The sequence below is a fragment of the Callospermophilus lateralis genome, unplaced genomic scaffold (assembly GCF_048772815.1).
Source record: "Callospermophilus lateralis isolate mCalLat2 unplaced genomic scaffold, mCalLat2.hap1 Scaffold_129, whole genome shotgun sequence".
Taxonomy (NCBI): Eukaryota; Metazoa; Chordata; class Mammalia; order Rodentia; family Sciuridae; genus Callospermophilus; species Callospermophilus lateralis.
Window position 1 is genome coordinate 1208027 of NW_027512465.1, and position 21252 is coordinate 1229278.

At 34.2% G+C, this 21252-nt stretch overlaps 1 non-coding gene and 1 pseudogene across 1 annotated transcript; both read right to left on the reverse strand.

Annotated features, from left to right (window-relative positions):
• Nucleotides 1–4362: 4362 nt before the first annotated feature.
• LOC143389965 (NADH-ubiquinone oxidoreductase chain 2 pseudogene) lies at nt 4363–5432 on the reverse strand (annotated as a pseudogene).
• Nucleotides 5433–8296: 2864 nt separating this feature from the next.
• LOC143389974 (18S ribosomal RNA) lies at nt 8297–9147 on the reverse strand. Its single transcript, XR_013090196.2, has one exon. It is a non-coding gene; the product is annotated as an 18S ribosomal RNA (ribosomal RNA).
• Nucleotides 9148–21252: the final 12105 nt, after the last annotated feature.

A 21252-nucleotide genomic window follows, 5' to 3' on the forward strand; every position in this document is an offset into this window, starting at 1 on the left:
TGTTTCAAATCCAAAATGATGATTTGATGTAAAGTGAAAATTTAGTTGACGGATAAGGCATACTAGGAGGAAGGTTGATCCAATTATGACATGGAGACCATGAAAGCCTGTAGCTATGAAAAATGTTGAGCCAAATACACCATCTGAAATTGTGAAGGATGTTTCTAGGTACTCAGAGGCTTGAAGAAGAGTAAAATAAAGCCCTAAAGCAATTATAATTGATAGTGCTTGGATTATGTGTTTTCGGTTTCCTTCTATTAGGCTGTGATGAGCTCAGGTAATTGAGACTCCCGAAGCTAAAAGAACAGAGGTATTTAATAGTGGTACTTCTAAAGGGTTAAGTGGGTTAATCCCTACTGGAGGTCAGCAGCTGCTGAGTTCTGGGATAGGAGCTAGACTAGAGTGGTAAAATGCTCAGAAAAATCCGGCAAAGAAAAATACTTCTGAAATAATAAATAGTACTATACCATATCGTAAGCCTTTTTGGACAATTGATGTATGATGGCCTTGGAATGTGCCTTCTCGCACAATATCTCGTCATCATTGATATATTGTAAGGGTGTTAGCTGCCAGGCCTAGTACAAGGAGAAAAGAGGAATTAAAATGGAACCATATCACTAAGCCAGATGTTAGAAGTAGGGCAGAGAGGGCGCCTGTTAGGGGTCAGGGGCTGGGATTAACTATATGGTAGGCATGGGTTTGGTGGGTCATTAAGTATTATCATGTAGATATAAGCTTGCTAAGAGAGTAAAAACATAAGCTTGAATTAGTGCAACTGCAAATTCGAGCATTGTTAGTAGGACAAGAATAATGAAGATTAGGATAGCTGTGGGAGGGCTAATTGATGATAATACAAGAGTTGCTCCTCCGATTAGGTGTATAAGAAGGTGACTGGCTGTAATATTAGCTGTTAGTCGTACGGCTAAGGCTATAGGTTGAATAAAAAGGCTAATTGTTTTAATAATAATAAGTATAGGGATGAGTGGGATTTGGGTTCCTTGTGGGAGAAAATGGGCTAAGGATGCTTTAGTCTTGTGACGAAATCCAGTAATTACTGCTCCTGCTCATAGAGGGATGGCTATTCCTAAGTTTATTGATAACTGGGTTGTTGGTGTGAAAGAGTGAGGTAATAAATCTAGAAGATTAGTAGAGCCAATAAATATAATTAACGAGACTAATATTAGGGATCACGTTCGTCCTTTTGAATTGTGCATGGCCATTATTTGTTTTAATACAAGTTGAATTAGTCATTGTTGGAATGATACTAGGCGGTCATTTATTAGTCGGGTAGGTGAGGGGAAAAGTAAATTGGGAAATATAATAATAAGAAGAACAATAGGAAGACTTATTAATGTAGGGGTAATGAAAGAGGCAAATAGATTTTTGTTCATTTTTCTCCTCAAGGAGTTTTGTGTTTAATTAGTTTAATATTTGGGGGGGAAGGATTGGATGGATAAGAATGATTTGAAATTTTAAGTTGGAATATAAAGAAGAGGACTAGAATTATTGATAAAAATGTAATAAATCATGTAGATGTATCTAGTTGGGGCATTTCATTATGAGATTTAACTCCTAATCTTCAACTTAAAAGGTTGATGCTTATCATAGCTTCATAATGAATTTATAGTATTGATGAGGATCAGTTTTCAAAATATTTTAACGGGACTAATTCAAGGACAATTGGTATAAAGCTATGGTTTGATACACAAATTTCGGAGCATTGCCCATAATAGAGTCCTGGTCATGTTGATGTTAGTGTAGCTTGATTAAGTCGACCTGGAATTGCATCTGTTTTTAATCCAAGAGATGGGACTGCTCAGGAGTGAAGTACATCTTCAGATGAGATTAGTATTCGTACAGGTAATTCTATTGGAAGTACGACTCGATTATCAACTTCTAGAAGTCGTAGGTCTCCTGGAGTTAAGTCCGAGGTTGGAATTATGTAAGAATCAAAATTTAGATCTTCATAGTCTGTATATTCGTAGCTTCAATATCATTGGTGGCCTATTGTTTTTACTGTTAGGGATGGATCATTAATTTCATCTATTATATATAAAATCCGTAGAGAAGGAAGAGCAATTAGAATAAGAATAATAGTGGGGAGAATAGTTCAAATAGTTTCTACTTCTTGAGCATCTATAGTACTTGTATGAGTTAATTTTGTAGTTAATATTAATGAAATAATATAAAGGACTAGAGAGCTAATTAAGAAAACAATTATAAGAGTATGGTCATGAAAGTGTAAGAGTTCTTCTATAATTGGAGATGTGGCGTCTTGAAATCCTAATTTGAGTGGGTATGCCATAGAGATATATAGGAATTTAACCTATGAATTAACTTTGACAAAGTTATGTAATTATTTTACTAATACCTCATGAAGAAAGTCATAATGGTTATGAGGCTAGCTTGAAACTAGTTTTAGGAAGTTCGATTCTTTCCTTTCTTGGTTTAAGTTTTAATATAAGTAGGCTCTTCAAATGTGTGGTAGGGTGGAGGGCACCCATGTAGTCATTCTAAGTTAGTTGGTGTTAGTTCTACGGTGAGAACTTCTCGTTTTGATGCAAATGCTTCTCAGATTATAAAAATTATAATTATGACAGCTGTAAGAGAAATAAATGAGCCTAATGAGGATACAGTATTTCATGCTGTGTAAGCATCTGGGTAGTCAGAGTATCGATGTGATATGCCTGACAATCCTAAGAAATGTTGAGGAAAAAAAGTTAAATTTACTCCAACAAATATTACAGTGAAATGAATTTTAGCTCATATATCATTTAGTGTATAACTGGAAAAAAGGGGGAATCAGTGAACAAATCCTCCTATAATGGCAAATACAGCTCCTATTGATAAAACATAGTGGAAGTGGGCTACGACATAATATGTGTCGTGTAAAACAATGTCTAATGAAGAATTAGCTAAGACAATTCCTGTTAGGCCTCCTACAGTGAACAGGAAAATGAAGCCAAGTGCTCATAGTATTGCTGGTGATCATTTAATATTTCCTCCATGCAGGGTTGCTAATCAGCTAAAGACTTCTACTCCTGTAGGAATAGCAATAATTATGGTTGCAGATGTAAAGTAAGCTTGGGTGTCCACGTCTATTCCAACAGTGAATATATGATGGGTTCATACGATAAATCCAAGGAAGCCAATGGATATTATAGCCCACACTATTCCTATATAACCGAATGGTTCCTTTTTACCTGAGTAATATGTTATGATATGGGAAATTATGCCAAATCCTGGGAGGATAAGAATGTAAACTTCGGGATGTCCAAAGAATCAGAATAAATGTTGATAAAGGATAGGATCCCCACCTCCAGCAGGGTCAAAAAATGTGGTATTAAGATTGTGATCTGTAAGAAGTATAATAATTCCTGCTGCAAGAACTGCAAGGGACAAGAGTAGTAGTACTGCTGTAATTAGTACAGAACATACAAATAAGGGGGTTTGAAATTGAGATATAGCAGTTGGTTTTATATTAATGATTGTTGTAATAAAATTAATTGCACCTAGAATTGATGATACTTCTGCTAAGTGAAGAAAGAAGATGGTCAGGTCTACTGAGGCTCCTGCATGGGCAAGATTTCCAGCTAGTGGACCTGCATGGGCAAGATTTCCAGCTAGTGCACCTGCTTCAACTATAGAGGAAGCGAGTAAGAGGAGGAATGAAGGGGGAAGAAGTCAGAAGCTTATATTGTTTATACGTGGAAATGCTATATCAGGGGCTCCAATTATTAGGGGTACTAATCAGTTTCCAAATCCGCCAATTATAATTGGTATCACTATAAAGAAAATTATAACAAATGCATGAGCAGTAACGATAACATTGTAGATTTGATCATCACCTAATAGAGCTGCAGGTTGACCTAGTTCAGCTCGGATTAGTAGACTAAGTGCAGTCCCTACTATACCAGCTCAAGCGCCAAATAGAAGGTAAAGTGTACCAATATCTTTATGATTAGTTGAGAAGAATCAACGGTTGATGAACATAGGTAGGTGGTAAAATGGCTGAGTAAGCATTAGAGTGTAAATCTAAAGACAGAGGTTGAATCCTCTTTTTACCAAGTCCTGAGGTGAATAAGTCACATTGAATTGCAAATTCAAAGGAGCAGCTTCAACTCTGCTGGTTGTGGCGGGAGAAGTAGATTGAAGCCAGTTGAGTAAGGCGTTTAGCTGTTAACTAAGGTCTTATGGGTTTAAATCCCATCAGTCTAGGAATAGAAGGACTTAGCTTAATTAAAGTGATTGGTTTGCATTCAATTGATGTAAGATAGAGTCTTGCAGTCCTTAATGCAGGAACTAAGTATTAGGTACTTGCTTAGGACTTTGAAGGTCCTTGGTCTAAATTAACCTAAATTCCTAGTTCAGGAGTGAGAGGAGGGGTGTTAATGGAAGGGGAAAAGTGGAAATAATAATAAAGTTTGGTAGGAGAGGTATAGATTTTATGTTTTCGAATTGTCATTTTATTTTGGTGTTATTAAATGATGGAAATAGAGTTAGAGATGTTGAATAGATAAGTCGTGTGTAGAAGTATAGATTTAGGAGTGCTAGTATTGCTATTAATGTGGAGAAAATAATGTTATTTAAAATAAGTTCTTTGAGAATAATTAATTTTGGCGCAAATCCTGTCAGAGGGGGTAATCCTCCTAGTGATATTAGTACAATTAAAATTGTGGGAGTTAGAAGGGGAAACTTATTTCATAGATTTGATAGGGAAAGAGTGGCAGATTTTTTTATGGTAGTAGAGAAGTATAAATATGTTAATGGTAAGTATGATGTAGATAACTAGATTAAATGCTGTTAAGGTTGGGTTATATGTGATGATTGCTATTATTCATCCTATATGAGCGATTGATGAATATGCCAGAATTTTTCATAGTTGGGTTTGGTTGAGTCCTCCCCAGCCTCCTAATATGATTGATAGGGTTCCTATAAATAGTATGAGGGTAGAGTTTCTGGAATATGCGATTTGGTAAACAATAGGGATTGGGGCAATTTTTTTGTCATGTTAGCATGATTAGACCTGATTTAAGTGGGATTCCTTGGGTTACTTCTGGTACTCATAGGTGAAATGGGGCAAGTCCTATTTTTATTGAAAGTGCAATTGTAAGTATAAATGATGAAATTTGGTTATGTGAGTTGGATAGGGTTCATTGACCTAAGTTTATGAAATTAATAATTGTGCCTATTATTAAGATCATTGATGCGGTGGCTTGAATAAGGAAGTATTTGCATGCAGCTTCTGTGGATCGAGGATTTCCTTTATTAATTAGAATGGGGATAATGGCTAGCATGCTTATTTCTAAGCCTACTCAATTTAGAAGTCAATGTGAACTAAAAAGTGTAATTATAGTTCCAGAAAAGAGAGTGAAATAGATTGCTGAGGAAGTTAGGGGATTAATTAGTACGGGAAGGATGTAAACCAACATTTTCGGGGTATGGGTCCAATAGCTTATTTAGCTGACCTTACTGTTTAGGACATGGTGTAAAAGGTAGCACGAAGAATTTTGAATTCTTAGGACTAGGTTCAATTCCTATAGTTCTAGAAATAAGAGGGTTTAAACCTCTATAATTTACTCTAACAAAGTAACTCTTTTATCAGACATATTTCTTAGATCTGGGGTGGTACGCATGCAGTAATAATTGGAAGAGAGATGTGTCATATGCACAGGGCTAGGGTTAGGGGTAGGAAATTTTTTTCATAAAAGATGTATGAGTTGATCATAGCGGAATCGAGGATAGGATGCTCGGATTCATAGAAAAGTAGAGGTTAGGATGAGTGTTTTTAGGGTAAAGTTTAATGTAAAAGTTTCAGGAGAAATGGGGTTTAGTAATGCTCCCATGAAAAGGGTTACTGTAAATGCATTTATTATAATAATGTTAGTGTATTTGGCCATGAAAACTAGAGCGAAGGGGCCGGCTGCATATTCAACATTGAATCCTGATACAAGTTCTGATTCTCCTTCTGTTAAATCAAATGGAGCTCGATTAGTTTCTGCTAATGTTGAAATAAATCATATTATTGCTAGGGGTCATGTTGGAAGTAGAAGTCATATAAATTGTTGAGTGGTGATTAGTGTAGATAGGGTGAAGGATCCATTTAATAGAAGGACTGAGAGAAGAATAATTGCTAGTGTTACTTCGTATGAGATAGTTTGTGCTATGGCTCGCAAGACTCCGATTAGGGCATATTTAGAATTGGAGGCCCAACCAGACCATAAAATTGCATATACAGCTAAGCTTGAGGTGGCTAGGATAAATAGAACTCCTATATTTATGTTAATAAGGGGTTGGGGTATAGGCAGGGGGATTCATATGGTGAATGCTAGTGTTAGAGAGAGGGTAGGGGCAATAATAAATAATATAATTGATGATGTTAAGGGTTTTATGGGTTCTTTAATGAACAGCTTTATTGCATCAGCGAATGGTTGGAGTAAACCGTAAGGTCCAACATTAGGGCCTTTGCGGAGTTGCATATACCCTAGTATTTTTCGTTCGATTAGGGTGAGAAAGGCTATGGCTACTAGGATTGGAACAATTAAAAGCAGAAAATTAATTATAAACATTAATGTTAAGAAGAGGAGTTGAACCTCTGGAATAAAGTTTTAAGTCTTACGCAATTACCAGGCTCTGCCATCTTAACAAGCCCTGTTCTAGGGGGGGTTGTTTTAAATGTTTTATTGAATTAAGATTATTTCATTCATTGGTTTAAGGCATAAATATATAATTGGCCTCATTTCTCTTGTCCTTTCGTACTGGGAGAAATATAATAATAGATAGAAACCGACCTGGATTTCTCCGGTCTGAACTCAGATCACGTAGGACTTTAATCGTTGAACAAACGAACAATTAATAGCAGTTACACCATTTGGATGTCCTGATCCAACATGAGGTCGTAAACCCTAACTGTCGATATGGACTCTTGAGTAGGATTGCACTGTTATCCCTAGGGTAACTTATTCCGCTGACCAATAATTTGGGTCAATTAATGAGTTATAATTTGGACATGTTATGTCTAGATTATTATCATTCGGAAGTTAATTTGTACTCCAAGGTCACCCCAACCAAAATTTTTAGTCTATAAACAATGATTTTGATTCCTTAGATATTGTTAAGATTGTGAGACTGTTAAATTTAAGCTCCATAGGGTCTTCTCGTATTATTAAAAAATTCCCGCCTCTTCACGGGAAGGTCAATTTCACTGATTAAAAGTAAGAGACAGTTAAACCCTCGTTAAGCCATTCATACTAGTCCTTATTTAAAGAACAAGTGATTATGCTACCTTTGCACGGTCAGGATACCGCGGCCGTTAAACGTATGTCACTGGGCAGGAAGTGCCTCTAATACTATTTATGCTAGACGTGATGTTTTTAGTAAACAGGCGAGGTTAGTGTTTGCAGAGTTCCTTTTACTTTTTTTAATCTTTCCCTTTATGCATACCAGTGTTGGGTTAACAGTTTTATTAATAATGGTTTTATGGTTTATTTAGTGTTATGGAGTTGTTAACTATCAGTGAGTCATTCGATCTGATATAAGCTTATGCAGGGAGAATAATTTCTTGTTACTTATTTTAACATAATTTCTTCTATTAGGAAAATAGATTAGTCCAGTATTGATTTAGGAGGTTATTAAAAGAGTCAGTTATTAAGTTTTGATGTTTAGGTTAAGCTTTAACACTTTTTTAATTGATGGCAGCTTTTAGGCCAACTATGGAGGTTGGTAGATTTACTCTCTAATTAAGGTTTATTACTCAACTCTAAAGCGCTGTCCCTCTTTAGAAAAACATTTAAATTTACATTTGGCTTGTTTGTGCTTTAGGTAAATTTAAAGTAGAACTAAGATTCTAATGTAGACAACCAGCTATAACCAGGCTCGGTAGGCTTTTCACCTCTACTTATAAGTCATTATTTTGCAACATAGATGGATAGGCCCTTATGAGCTGCTCATAAGTAGCTCGTCTGGTTTCGGGGTGTTTGGCTTAAATTCTTTTTGTCAAGCATATTCTGGTTAAACCATTATGCAAAAGGTAAAAGAGTTAATCTTTGCTTTTTGGTACTATAAATTTATTCTTTCATCTTTCCCTTACAGTACTTTCTCTATAGCTCCTGATATAAATTTTTATCTCCTATACTTTATTTAGGTAAATGTTTTATTTACCTAAATAAAGTATAAAGTATAGGGTAGATTGTATTTGGAGGTGGGAAAAGGTTGGGCTAGCATTAGTTCAAAATGTTCATGGTGGATGAAATCTCTCGGGTGTAAGCCGGGTGCTTTAATTAATAAGCTACATTTTGGTTCTTCCAAACACACTTTCCAGTATGTTTACCTTGTTACGACTTGTCTCTTCTTATATATTTGGTAAAATAAATTATTTATGATGTTGTGTGAAAATATATTTGAAGAGGGTGATGGGCGGTGTGTGCGTGCTTTATTGCCCCATTCAGTTAAGCTCTCTATTCTTAACTTACTACTAAATCCGCCTTATGCTCTGAGTTTCATAAAAGCTATCGTGAGAATTTTTCTAAGAGAATAGAAAATGTAGCCCATTGCTTTCCACCTTATAGACTACACCTTGACCTAACGTATTAATGTAAAATTTTCTTGCTTACTGTTAGACCTTTTTAGGGTTTGCTGCAGATGGCGGTGTATAGGCTGACATTTGCTAAAGGTGGTGAGGTGTATCGGGGTTTATGGATTATAGAACAGGCTCCTCTAGAGGGATGTAAAGCACCGCCAAGTCCTTTGAGTTTTAGGCTGTTGCTAGTAGTACTCTGGCGAACATTCTTGTTTGTTAAATGTTTATTTTTAGGGCTAAGCATAGTGGGGTATCTAATCCCTGTTTGGGCCTTAGCTATCGTGAATTCAGATAATTTAAGGTTATTTTTGCATATGATTTTCATCATTATCAAGACTTTTTACACTTTAATAATATTTTAATCTTATTTAACTAGTCTCTTAATCATGCTTTACGCCATGTTTTAATAACTGGGGTTAATCGTATGACTGCGGTGGCTGGCACGAAATTTACCAACCCTAAATTTAGCTTAACTTAGTCAAACTTTCGTTTATAGGCTTAATTTTAATTACTGCTGTATCCCGTGGGGGTGTGGTGGAGCAAGGCCTTATGAGCTACTATTATTAGTGAACTTGATGCCTGCACCTTTTGATCAATTAATAGATATAGAGGGCATTCTCACTGGAGCGGGGATGCTTGCATGTATAAGTTAGCTAAAACCAAACCTGTGTGTTTATGGGGTATAGAATACCCATCTAAGCATTTTCAGTGCTTTGCTTTTTGAATTAAGCTACATTAACGTATGAGTTTTGGAGAGTGCTTATATAGGATTTGGTAAACAGAGTAATATGTAAGTATTATTAGTGTTGGGATAGTATGGTATAGTATAATTATTTATGATTATTTAATCAAAGTTTAGTCTTAGATTTTAATCTACTGAGAAGAGAGTCAATAAAAATTTAAGCAGATAAGAAGATTAGATAGATTTGAAGAACACACATTTGGTCAAATGTTTATCTTGATTTTAGGTCTACTATGGAATTTCTGTTTTAACTTTTTTTTTTTTTTGTCTATCAAGCATTAAGCCCGACTATGGCAGATAGTAGGTATGTAAAGCGAGAATATTGACTAATAAGTCCAGGTACAATTGAATTGAATAGAACGAGGCCTCTGATGGCCAATTTTAAAACAAGATCATCAAGTGTTAAAGAAGAAAATTAAGCGGATGAAGAAATCAGTGAAAAAATACAGTATTGTAAATCCAGGAGTCTGATATTAAATTTTAGTTATTTCACAGTTGTAGCCACACTGTAGTAGCAGTAGATTGTTACTAAATGTATTTATTTGATAGTTTAAGAAAGTATGACTATAGAAAGTATTTATGACTATAGAAAGTATTTTTGTATTTCCTTTTACTGTAAGTTATAACTAGAAAAATAATGTTGCTGCCTTTGTTCCATGTAAATATATATACACACACATATTTTTTTTTGTAATATAAAATAAAATGTTTTTTATGGAATGATTCTCCAAGTGAAAAAATAAAAGTTTAATTAGAGAATATAGTTCTGTAGCAGTAATTATTTGCAGATAACTTGCCTCTTGCTGTTATGTAATAAAATACAACTAGTGGTACAAAATGAATTTTTGTTTTTTTAGACTCTAAATTTACCCATGTTAGATTTACCACGATGAAGAAAAATATTAGTGATGAGTTCTGTTGAATTTTGGAAAGAGAGATGGATTTTTAGAAAGTGATTCTTTTTTTTTTTTTTTTTTTTGTATTAAGACATGGAAATTTAGGGTTGAGAATTTTTCTGCCAGATAGAAAAAGAACCTTCTACCATGAAGGAGTAATTTGGATCAAAGAGGTAGTGGGAATTGGCTGTTTCAACTGGCACTTGCATAATTTAAAAAGGCTGTTAGGTTTTGTTATTAGATGTTTTAGAACACAGGTGTCCTCTCTCCTTTCTTGGAAACTAGAATGCAGCAGTAAGCATTTGCCTGGTGGAAGACTCCTTACCAGTGAAATAGTAACCCAGCATCACACAGTTAAGCCCAGGGGCAATTTTTTGAGAACACAAGCTGGGCCTGATAGCATGTTGTGATAGTTGTTCGGGTGTTCAAGGAAGTGCTTCATAAATGTCTGCCTTTTATGCATTTTATATATTGCCATGGTTTTTGTTGCCCAAAGACACACTATGATTACTGGCTTGGGCCTCAGTGTGGTGCTATGGGAGATGAAAACAGTGGGGGATGGAGCTTTGTGGGAGTCCTCAGGTCCTCAGGCTAATTCTCATGTAACCTCCTGTGTTCTGACAAGAGGATTGTTAGAACAGAAACAGCCTGGCTCCACCCTCCTTTTTCTTGGCACTCATATTCAAGATGTGACCACTTGCTCCTACCTACTGTAGAGCCACCCAATCTTGGACACTCAATCTCCAAAACTATGAAATAAATAAACCTTTTCTCTTTGTAAAGTTAGCTTCCTAAGGTATTTCATACAATGACAAAGATGCATATACTCTATGACAATTCTACTCCTAGCAATGCATGCTTATGAGGAGTTAATTTCAAAGCAGTATTAAACTATAATACACTAAAGGCCATCAATAACAGAAGGAATAATTAGTGTGATAACATATATGTTTTATAGCAGTAAAAATAAATTAGAGTTACATTCAACAATACAATTGTCTTAAAAACCAATGTTGAATAAAATATGCAAGGCCCAAAAAATAAACACAATAAAAAATTTATATATAGGCAAGAAATTCATAATAAGCAAAACTAATTTTGTTTACCATTTAAAGAAAAGCAAGAGAATGAAAACCCTAAAAGACCTCACAATGATTTTCATGATACAGAATGGGATGAAGTATGATCAGGAAAGCACACATAGAAAACTTTTACATTAAGGTGACAGCAATGCTGTGATCCTTAATCTGGATAGTAGTTAGAGGGATGAAACTTTAAACTTATGCATTACAGCACTCATTTATTTCATATGTTTTTTTTGTCTACATTATATTCCATAACCTTAAGGTTTAAACAGTAACAACTAGTAGAAGCACAACATAATACCACAATAAAAACAGGTGTTGATATTCTTTTCTAAGTGAACCAATATGGACTCCATATTGCTCCATACTGTATCTCACCTTCATCTCTTGTAGCCAGAGAACAAAATGTCAGCTGCATAAAAGTAATGAATCTACTCATGAGAGTGACAGTCAAAATGTCATATTCCAATTGCTTTAGTCAAATATTTGCTCAAGTTTTTTCTAACCATGTGTAACAAAAAAAGTAAATAGTGATTGTAAAACTCACCTAATCAATTAATATCAACAAGCTTTTTTAAAAGGAAAATTTATACCAGAAATGATAGCAAGGTTAAAATAGAGGAAAAAAGAAAATTATATCAGAAATGATAGCAAAGCTAAAAGAAACAGAAGACAAACATGTGACATCAAAAGATGGCTTAATCTAAATAAGATACAGCATAAAATATACCTGAAAAAACTCAGAACAATTAAAAAGCAAGAGATGAAAAGCCAAATGACATAGGCTGAACAGGCAGCTGATATAGAAGGTATAAAGCATTATGAATCAGGTGCCAGGGAAGGTTTCAAAGAGTCTTAAAGGACAGAGGTTATGATAGATGAAGAAACTGCAAAAATGTCACAAGATTAACATTAGGGCCTTCCAGAAGAATCTTGGGAGACAAGAGGAGGTAACACAAGACGAAGGATGGGAACTGAGATTGGTGAAATCTACATGAATAGGGACAAAGGAAATATTACTTACTACATAAGGATAATAAGGAAATAGTGTTTATCACCTATAAGGTGATAAATACCAGGGCTAAAATTGGGATGAAGGATGTGAAAATAGAAAAGACTTAATTCTAGAGAAGCTAGGGAGGAAAATTACACAAGGGAAAGAAAAGTGCAGAGAATCATGTAGCTTCAAAGAATGTATATCTGGGAGTAGGAGAGGATGATATTACCAAAGAAGGTTAAGAGAAGGGGAACTCAGCTTGAGAACTGAGTGCTCAATTTTTGGTATGGCCAGTAAATTAAAAAAAATTGCATTACAACCTTTGTACAGAAATTACTTTTTATCTTGCCCCATTCTTTAAACAATAATATGGAACAAACTAAACTCTATTCTAAACACACAAGAAGAAGAGTTTATTACATGCAATAATGGCTGCTAAAGAAAATTTATAACCTTTCTCATAAATTCAAAGACTCTCTCCTAGATCAAACTCCAACCAGCTCCTCTAAGCCTAGTCCCTCTTTGGACTATGCCCCAATCCTGGTCTATCTATAAAGACTTTAAGAAACACTAATATAATTTCTTTTCTTTTCTTTTTTTTAATATTTTTTAGTTAGACATGGATACAATATCTTTATTTCATTTTATTTATTTTTATGTGGACTGAGGATTGAACCCACTGTCTCACATGTGCGAGGCAAGTGCTCTGCCACTGAGCCACAAACCCAGCCCCAAGAAACACTAAGATAATTTCTAATGTGAGGCTATATCCCTAGGATGACCTTGGCGCTCCTTAAAGGGTATACTCAAGGCTGCCTAAAGAATTTAGTTTGTTCTAGCCAACACTCCTAAAGATAGGGCTCCTGACTCTTAACCTCTGTGGGAGAGTAGGTGCCTCACTTACATAAACCCAGTTAGTAAATCCAGATGGGTTTCACACGGACTATTTCCCCCTTCTTTAGAATTGTTTTACTTTTCTTACTCAAGGCACTGTCATCCCCCCCTATATTTTAGATTCCGCCATTCATTAAACATTCTATAATTTATATTCCTCCATTCCCCAGTAGATTTTAATAAGTGAATTCTCCTGATTACTGTACTGGATAAAGACAAATGTAAATTAAAAGAGAATGTAGCTGGAGGGTGAGCCTACATAATAGGCTGAGAGAAAAGTAACCCCAGAGTTAATGCATAATGTCAGAAGGATGGAAGAAGCCATAGGATCGAGTGGAAGGGGAGATGATTTGCACTGCAGTGATTAAGGAAGATATGAGGGAGATTGAAATATGGCTCTGGTTGGGAAGGTGACAATGAAGAGCATGTGGACTTAAAAGGAAAAGAACAAGTGTGTCACATGACAGTTTTATTCTCAATGTCATTTAACATTGTAGGAGCCAGGGAATGTTTATTGTTCATTCATTTATTATCCATACAATTAATATTTTTAGTTATAAACAAGCACTTTTTTCACCTTTCACCTTTTTAAGAAATTTGGACTATGGAATTTTGCAGTTCATGAAATATAGACTCTTCACTTAACATAAAAGGTTGACTTTGAGTTACATTTATAGTTAGATCTTTTTTTCTTATTGAAATGGACTATAATTTTATTTCAGCTTTTTGAAGATATTTTTATAAACTTTGTTTCTATGACTGTAATTTTGAGAAGAACAGGGTGGAAACATTATATTCATTAAATGAAAAATATAAAGACATTTCAGAGAATTGTTGATTTTAATTTTTAGGTGATAATATTTATTGGACCAGCTTACAATTAGTGTCAGAAACAATAGGATAATAAATGAGGGCAAAATTAATGCTGTTGGTGATAGCTACAGAAATAGCTGCAATCCATGGAAACTTGTAAAATTACTCTTCCCTGGAGAAGTTGATTAGTTAGAAATTAAATATTAAATGTGGTCAGACTTTGCACAAAGTATACAGACCTAATCCATTCTTTTTTCCAATATGTCTTACCAGCTATAGGGAAAAAAATCCAATCATGGCTCTCAATACTCCAGGGATGGGATCCTACTTTCCAACCATATCTGAAAAGTGAAGGCTCACCCAGTAGCATCAGGTAATTGGCTGCCATGTGCATGTCCTCTATTCTTGGGTAATAGGAGAAAAAGTGGTCAAATAATTTTATTCTATCTTCCCCACTTTTCTCAATTCTTCCCAAATGAATACCAAAAAGAATTAGTTTCCATTTCAAATGTTTGATTCCTTTACACACTACCCTGTGCTGCCCTTATTCTGCTTTCATGAGTAAAAATCCAAATTCATGTTCTTTAGATAATTTTGCTTTAGAAGATACCCAAATTACTGATTCCCACCCCCCGCCCCTGCCCAATTGGTAATCCTTCAGAAGAGCTAGGGAAGTCAAGGCCAAATTATAAAGCATGAATGTCATTTTCTCATAGGGCCTTTTTGTACATAATAGCTCTGTCCATTTTTATGCTGGAAGTTTTAGACACTCATTTTTGACTGGCATGTCTCTAATTTACTTTTCAATAGGATGGATTTTTAATGTTGTGTACTACTTATTTGAATATTTTACTTCACAGAGTAACATTGTAGCTCATACAAATATTTAGAGAATGAGAATTTAATAATATTCTTACAACACAGACAATGATTGCTTTCATGTATGTTTCAAAAGTGTGGTTTAAGATCTTGCTTATTTTTTTTGGCTGCCATAGTTATGGTGTCTTATCACATGATTATAGTAATCATTTTGTTCAAGTCTGGTATATAATTTATTTATTAATTGTACTGTCTTTTCTATTCCTGCACTTCAACATTTTAAAAATTGTATCAGTGTTTGTACTATGTAGAACTTTTACTGAATTTCTTCATTTTTTTTTGGATAAGAAAACTGGTATCAGAAATTAAGTCACTTGCCTGAGGACCCAGTAGTTGGGAGGAGCAGATTCATAGGGAATAATACTTAAGATTTCCATGGTTTTAGTAGCAATGTTTATACCAACATTGGATTCTGTTCGCTTGAACTTTCTGATTATTTAGTTTCTGAATAACAATAATGTAGCATATTTTGTCAAGATAAAGGATGCATTTATCATCTAATGTCAGCTTTCTTAAATTTTATTTGCGTGAATTAGATTGCCTCTTAAAATACCTTTTGATTTGGACTGTGTAGGAAATAAATGAATTTCTTCAGTATGTATAATTTTGGTATTTCAGTTACCAAGTGATGTGGTATGTCTGGCAATTTTTATTTCCATCTTTCTTTTCTTTTTGTTGACAATGTCAATGGAATATTTTTCTTCCTTTCCATGACTACTTTTTTGTTATTACATATAAAAGTAGTGGATGATTATGTCCAGAAAAAAATTTTTACTGTTCTTTGACATTGAGCTAGTAAACAACTTATAATACTAATTTTAAATGATAGTATTAACATTTATTCTAACTGCAGATAATGTACAACTAAGACAAGTGTTCAGTTGTATTTTAATTTTCAAAACAAGATGATAATGCAGATTTATCACAAATCTTTATTTCCCAAATGGAGTATTTAGATTAGCATTAAGACTTAGGATACATGCTGTTATAGTGTTATCTTAAAATTATACCTGTATTAATGGCAGGAAGTATATTGATGCTGTTGATACTTTGCTACATGTTTTGTAATGAAGAATTCTTGATGTGTGAGAGTGTGTAGCAGTGCTAATAGATCTTTCTGCAGAGATGGAAATGTTTTATGTCCATGTTCTATTATATTAATACTAGTGCTGTTGAGCACTTTAAATGTGGCAAGTGTGACTGGAGACTGAATTTTAATTATTTAAATTTACAAATGTAGTTACGTGTCTAGAATTGTATATGTAAAATAAAAGGGGACTTTTCCACCCATTTATTCTTCTTTTCACAAGGCTAGTGGGGTAATCTAGGTAAATACTTTAATCTCCCTAATCTTCATTAGGGAGATAGCTTTCTTATCTCTCATTTTGAGCATACTTGGTATTTTGTTTATTAAATAATGAAGGTCTTTCTATCCCAGGGTTCCCTCATCATCTCTGCAATGTCAAAATGATAGTGCCCCTCAGTATGTGTTCTGGCCAATTTTTTCTCTTCTCTGTCTCATGTACAGCTTCCTTTCTGACACATGGAAAAGCAAAGTGATTGAGTTTTATTTCCATTAAAGGAGATTATATGGCTGAGAGATTTACTTGACATTGTACCAGAGGAAGCTGCTGTGTTATCAGGGAGCCACCTGTTAATCTAATAATTATAGTAATGTTTGCTACTGCAAACCAGAGGTATCTATACATACATTCTAGGTAGTTAATCTTCCTTGGAAGATCTGTCTTTTTAATTTTATTTTTGAAAATGTAGGGTTTAAGTCTTTTTTTTTCATTCCTTGAAAAGTCTGCATTGAATTATATTTCTATTTTCTGGTTTCTCTGTCTAAAAAAGACTGACTTCTGAAATTTATTAGCTTAGTCTGATGAGGTCAGTCAGTTCATTTAACAGATATATAAGGAACTTATATATCTATCTTATTGAAAAATAAGTGGTACTAAAACAACTGCATATTCTTAACATGGTAAAAAAACCAACTTAAATTCAAAATGGTTCACTGATCTGAAAGAAAACTATAACTATAAATTCTAGAACAAAATGTATGAAAAATCCTCAGGGGAAGGTTGAAATATCTGGAAAAAGTGAAGTGAAAATTGTGCAAACCTTTCTTCCCCAAAACAACTAGAAAATGAATCAAAATGGTCAAAAAGAACAATTTTGGAGTCTGGATACTGACTAAAGATAAACAATATAGAGAGAGATTAAGTCATTAAAAATTCCTTGACATAAGGTACTAACTATGAGGGCCTGTGTTTTTCTTGTTTGGAGCTGCTCCCATGAACTTATTTCATTCACATGGTTTGAATAGTAGTGCCGTCAAAATGAAGTGTCTGTGTTTAAACACACAAAAGAAAGCACGATGGCAGATAACAGAATCTTAACAGAGAAACCAGAACACAGAGAAAGATTACTAGAGAAAAAAGAACAAAGTCCCAGAGATCAGAATAACATCAATCATTTCAACATGTAGAAGGAGAGAATCCAAAGGACAGAAAAATTTTTTGAAGAGAAAATGGCTGGAAACCCCCAAATCTAACTAATCTACAAATGTGAGTTCAACAAACCCCACGTTGGATAAACACAAAGTTTTTAATATCCACACATGTAATAGTCATGGACTGTTGAAAGCTAGAAAAGTGAACAAGTGAGTGGCAGAATGAATATAGAATTAAACTAGATAGGAACTGGAGAAAAATAACTCATCAGGTATGGAAAAATAACAATATGATTAATTGCTAATTTAGTATCGAAAACAAAGTCCAGAAGAAACAGTTAACATGTTCAAAGCAACGAAAGAAAAAAAAAACTGTTAAGCAGGAATTCCATATCCAGTAAAACTATCTTTGAAAATTGAAAGCAAATTACACTCACAGATAAATATAGACTGAGAGTATTCATAATGAGCAAATCTGTCATGTTAGAAATACTAGCCACATGTGGTGGGACACTCCTGTAATCCCAGAGACTTGGGAGGCCAGCCTCAGCCTTATCAATTTATGGGGTCCCTCTCTCAAAATAAAAAATAAAAAGGGCTAGGGACATGGCTCAGTGGTTAATCCCCAGTACCAAAAAAACAGAAACAGGTTCAATCCCCAGTACCAAAAAACAGGAACAGCAGATTGAAGAAATTACCCTTTATTCCTTTTTTTTTTTCTTTCTTCACATTCAATCCACCAACAAGGAATTTTATATCCAAAATATGCCTGGAATCCACCAAATTTTTTTCACATCTTTCACTACCTTCATCTGAGTAAGAGCTGAAAATTCCCTTCTTGATGTCTACAATAGCCTAACTGGTTTTCTTTCCCCCTACAGGCCATATTTCCAATTATATTTCTTAAAAAAATTAGATCATTTTATATTTCTGCTTAGGACACTCCACTTGGCTTACCATACAATTTGTTGTGACCAAATATACCATTATTAAACCCTCTAAAGTTGAACTTTGGTATCATTCTTTCCTCTCCTCCATATATTTTAGCCCACTGAAATCCTTATCTTCTTCAAATTACCCAAACTTCTGAATTTTCGTGTTGTTTCCTCTGTCTAGTATGTGTTGTTGGCAGATCATCAACAAGGCTAGTTTCTAATTCAGATCTCTCTCAAATGTCAGATCACAACTCTGTTTATCCTAGCCACCATCACTTGCTCCCTTTTGCCTTTTAAAAATTCTGTAAAGGCATTTATCAATATTTGAAGTTATTTGCTCACTTATTTAATGTCTACCTCATCTAATAAAATACGAGGATCATGAGGATAGAGATATTACTATCTTATTTATCACTGGATGTTCAAGGCCTAAGACAGCGTTAAAAAATTATGGAGTAACAAGAAATTCAATGTGGATCAGGACCTAGAAATTAGATCAGTGATCCTGTGCCTAACAGAGGAAAAAGTAGGTCCAAATTTTCATCATGTCGGATTAGGCCCTGACTTCCTTAACAAGGCTCCTAAAGCACAAGAAATAAAATCAAGAATTAATAAATGGCATGAACTCAAACTAAAAAGCTTCTATTCTACAAAAGAAACATTGAGGTGGATAGAGAGCCTACATTTCTGGAGCAAATTTTTGCCATACGTATGCCAGATAAACCTCCAGGATATATAAAAAACTTAACACCAAAAAAATAAACAACCCAATCAATAATCGGGGTAAGGAGTTGAACAGACATTTTTCAGAAGAAGGTAAGAATTCGATTAACAAATATATGTTCAACCTCTCTAGTAATTAGAGAAATGAAAATCAAAACTATTCTAAACATTCACCTCATGCCAGTCAGAATGACAGTTATCAAGAATACAGACAATAATAAATATTGATGAGAATCTGGGGAAAAAAGCACACTCACACATTGCTGGTGGGACTGCAAATTGGTGCAACCAATCTGGAAAGCAGCATGGAGATTCCTTAGAAAACTTGGAATGGAACTACCATTTGAACCAGCTATCCCCATTCCTCGGTCTACACTTAAAATCAGCATATTATTGCAACGCAGCCCAATTCACAATAGCTAAACTGTGGAAGTAATCTAGATGCCCTTCCATAGATGAGTAGATTAAAAAAAACAACTATGGTATATATACACAATGGAATATTACTCGGCATTAAAAGAGAATAAACTTATGGCATTTGCAGGTAAATGGATGGAGTTGGAGAACATCATGCTAAACAAAGTAAGACAATTCCAAAAAGCTAAAGGCCAAATGTTCTCTCTGATAAATGGATGCTGATCTGTTATGGGGAAGGCATGGGAAAAATGGAGGAACTTTGATGGGGCAAAGGGGAGGGTGGGGTGGAGAGGGGACATGGAGGCAGGAAAGATGGTGGAATGAGATGGACACCATTACCCTAGGTATAGGATGACTGCACATATGGTGCGACACTACATCGTGTACAACCAGAGAAATTAAAAGTTGTGCTGCAATTGTGTACAATGAATCAAAATGCATTCTGCTGTCATATATACCTAATTAAAATAAATAAATTAATTTTAAAAAATTATGGAGTAAAGTTATGATATATACATATACACACACATATAAAAACACACATATAACACATTTATTTTAAATCTTACATGAAAATATAAACACTTCAAAGGTTTAAAATTCCTTTCTTATTTTATATTTTAAAATGTTATATTTTATAATTTCGATAATCTTTTGCCTCTATTTACTCAATGATGAGAAAAAATGATTTAAAAAGACAAAACAAAACACAAACAAGTCAAGTTGGCTTAAAAGGAAACCCAAACTAGGATAAGAAAAGTTCTGAAATCACAAACAAAGAATAACAATAATTACAATGACACTTTGGGTAATCTAGCAGAGAGAGTCATTGAATATTCTAGAGCCTATGGTGCAGCCTGTCTGCAGAGATTTCGTCAAAGAAGTCAGTATTATTCCAGTTGTCCCAATAGTTGCATGCTTCTTCCCTCACACATTTACATACTTAAGACAAGACCTAAGGAACTACAAACAAATCTAAATTAAAAAATTATGGTGACTTGAAGTCTAAAAACTGCAATCCAGAGATTAAAAGCTGTAATACAAAGTATATTACAGCAACAAAAATGAATGCAACAAGTACACTAAAAGTTTTCTTTAAGCAAATTCTTATAATCTATCATTGTAGCTTAATTTCTAAAGGCTAGTAACTGAAACATGAAAAATATGCTATCATAACAAAACCCATCAAACATCTTGAAAACTTTAAATGAATTCTTACAGCATTATCAGAATAAAATATTCACTTTAGTTAAATGTTTGTTTAAGCAATATTTCAGTGAAGGCCAAAGAAGATTCAAATGCATGCAACTACCTCAGATTGTGATTTCAGTGTTGATGAGATAGAGGAAAATATCTAGGCAGCTTATAACCAATTTACCCACAGGGTTGTAATTAATCATCAAAATTTGTTCACTAAAGTTGTGTTATATTTAGAATCAATATTTACTTAGGAATGGTATATTTTACATAGTGTTTGTAAAAGACTTACTACAAAATAACTTTTAAGTTAGGTATTTCACTTACCAAAATGCAGTCCACTTTAGATTATACAGTTTTGCTAAAAGAAAAAGAAAGTTAGATTAGTAGAAATAAAAATTTCATTAAATACCTGAAATACTCTCAGATGTGGTAATTAGCTCTCTTTTCTACGAAAAAAAAAAAATATATATATATATATATATATATATATATATATATATATGAATGTAAGTGAAACTCATTATCCTGAAATACTCTTTTCACAAAGTACAACAAAACTCTATTTCCCACTCACTGTACTAAATTAAATTTTAAAGCACAATCAAACTATTTCTGTTTACTGTTCTACTCAACCTACT